Source organism: Delphinapterus leucas, chromosome 20 (assembly GCF_059928025.1).
Source record: "Delphinapterus leucas isolate spDelLeu-1000000601 "Yukka" chromosome 20, BTC_Dleu_Yukka2, whole genome shotgun sequence".
NCBI lineage: Eukaryota > Metazoa > Chordata > Mammalia > Artiodactyla > Monodontidae > Delphinapterus > Delphinapterus leucas.
Genome location: NC_143148.1, coordinates 17259119 through 17262009, shown reverse-complemented (window position 1 = coordinate 17262009; position 2891 = coordinate 17259119). Strand labels below are relative to the sequence as shown.

The 2891-nt window shown below is 42.3% G+C and overlaps 1 non-coding gene across 1 annotated transcript; it reads right to left on the bottom strand.

Annotated features, from left to right (window-relative positions):
- Positions 1 to 344: 344 nt before the first annotated feature.
- Positions 345 to 462, bottom strand: LOC115802614 (U5 spliceosomal RNA). Its single transcript, XR_004023115.2, has one exon. It is a non-coding gene; the product is annotated as a U5 spliceosomal RNA (small nuclear RNA).
- Positions 463 to 2891: the final 2429 nt, after the last annotated feature.

Here is a 2891-nt window from a genome sequence, read left to right as displayed (position 1 = left end):
GGTAAAAACAAAGACCTACTGTATAGCTCAGGGAACTATATTCAATATATTGTAATAACCCATAATGGAAAAGAATCTGAAAAAGCATATATATATATATATATATATATATATATATGGACTTCCCTGGTGGTCCAGAGGTTAAGACTCCATGCTCCCAATTCAGGGAGCACAGGTTTGATCCCTGGTGGGGGAACTAAGATCCCGCATGCCACACAGTGCAGGATAAATATATAGAGATAGGTAGATAGATAGATAGCGATATCTAGATAGATATAGATATATAAAACTGAATCACTTTGTTGTACACCTAAAACACTGTAAATCAACTATACTTCAAAATTTTTTTTAATTTCCACAAGGCTTCAAAAAATTGAAGCAACAGTCGTGCTTTTCCCTCCCCACGTGAATCCTTAGTAAAAGGCAAAAGATTCACTCGATTATGAAGGGAAGCATGAGTATAGATTATACTTCAATTTTTTTTTTTTTTTTGCGGTATGCGGGCCTCTCACCATTGTAGCCTCTCCCGTCACGGAGCGCAAGCTCAGTGGCCATGGTTCATGCGCCCAGCCGCTCCGCGTCATGTGGGATCCTCCCGGACTGGGGCACGAACCCGCGTCCCCTGCATCAGCGGGCGGACTCTCAACCACTGCGCCACCAGGGAAGCCCTATACTTCAATTTTTTTAAAAAAAGTAAATCAAAAAGCAAACACACCAATAAAAGGGAAAAAATGGTGAAAATGGTAAGTTTTATGTATATTTCACCACAGATACACAAAAATAGAGAGTAGAGGTCACTGATGAAGCCAAGTACAGGAGGCCAAGGACTGAACGCATGTGGTGGACAGTAGGAAGAACAGCAGCCCAGTGGGAGCAAATCATCCCTCAGACGCCCAAGTGGCTTGTGTGTTGTGCGCAGTAGAGCAAAGGGTAGGAGCAAGACATGGGGCTGAATGCCACTCCTCTCCCCACCACTCTCACCTAGCTGCCTCGTGATGGCCTGACATGCATCCCCCAGAAAAACTACAGGAGTTCTCTAAAAAGGAATTGAATGCCTCAAAACTTCCATAACCTGTCATTTAGAGGTGTACCCATTAAACATCTAAACAGTGGCTTCTGAGACAAATAATGTATGATATCACTTACATGTGGACTCTAAAAAATACAACAAACTAGCAAATAAAACCAAAAACAAGGGCTTCCCTGGTGGCACAGTGGTTGAGAGTCCACCTGCCGATGCAGGGGACTCGGGTTCGTGCCCCGGTCCGGGAAGATCCCACATGCCATGGAGCGGCTGGGCCCGTGAGCCATGGCCACTGAACCTGCGCGTCCGGAGCCTGTGCTCTGCAACGGGAGAGGCCACAACAGTGAGAGGCCCGCGTACCACAAAAAAAAAAAAAAAGATATAGAGGACAAACTAGTGGTTGCCATGGGGGTGGGGAGGGGCAGTACAGGGATGCGGAATGGGAGGCAGAAACTATTGGGTGTAAGGTAGGCTCGAGGATACACTGTACCACGTGGGGAATATAGCCAGTATTTTATAATAACTGTAAATGGAAAGTAAGCTTTAAAAATTGTACAAAAAAATAAAAATGATTTAAATAAATAAATGAGTGGCTTCCCACCCGATCACCATAAGGGAAGTCCTTCAGTCAGCGAGTCCACTGTAAACACAAAGGCCCCATCACAGAGATGATTTATGATCTCGTTCTTACATATGCTCCAACGGTCACCATACTCTGATGAAAGCCTCCAACATGAAAGACTCACTCTAAGATAAGCAAACAAAATCATGACCAAGAGGCAAGGGGCATCTTCATACTATGGAACTGACAGTACAGCAAGGGCTTATACATAGTCAAACTAGGCACCACCAGGACATAGCAGGCCTACCTTACAATGGTAGGCCTGTAAAAGTCACAACAGGGACCTCCATCCTGCATGGAGGAAATAAAAGCAACTCAGGAAAAGAACTTTAAAATATCTCTAAGTACTTGCCCTGTGAGATAAATCTTCATTTATCATAGCTGGAAATTAATAGATAATGTCTACAACAGATGAATCAAGATTGATGATGTAAGCATATTATTTAGAGACAAAGATAACCACCAGGAGAAACAGCTAAAAAGAGTTAGAAGTGGAGGCCTCCATAGGTCCATGGCTGGGGAGAGGTAGGCTAGGAATAACTGCTATGCATCATAAGCCTTTCTGCATGATTTGATGGTTTAAACTTATGCACGTATTAGTGGTACTTTGATTTTAAAAACACGGTTGTTTTTCAAAGAAAATGACTGGAAGGTTTTTTCTCATGCAGCATTGTTTCATTCTGGAATTTTCCGATTAAGCTTTTGGCTAAACACATATACATGATAATGATAATTATTCAGGAAATTGGGAGATTTGTAAAAACATTGTGTGCCATTAGAGTAACCAAGCTCAGCTCTAACACATCTTGGCTCTTCAGGATAATTAGACCACACTGGAGGCCCAGATGGGGTGAATGAGAAAGCCATGGGTGTCTGCCATATAGAACTACTCAACTGGCAACTGAAATTTGCATGTTAACTTAGTACACAAGCTTTCTCACTGCTGTCCTGAGATAGTTGCTCCTCCTAAACGATCCTATTCAACCTGTACTAAGTCCTTTGTGCTGTCACATTGTGGTGAAATTGCCTATTTACATATGCACATTTTACCCTAGTCTGTAAGTTGTGCTGAGAGCAGGGACTATATGTGCCTTTCCACCACTGCATTCTTAGCACCAACTCAGGACCTTGCACAGAGTAGACATACAAAACCTCTCTGTCAGATGAACTAATAGATTTTTTCTTTTTTTTGTATTTTGTGAATTTACAACAAAGATACAGTAGGAGGTGACTTTTTAAAAAACA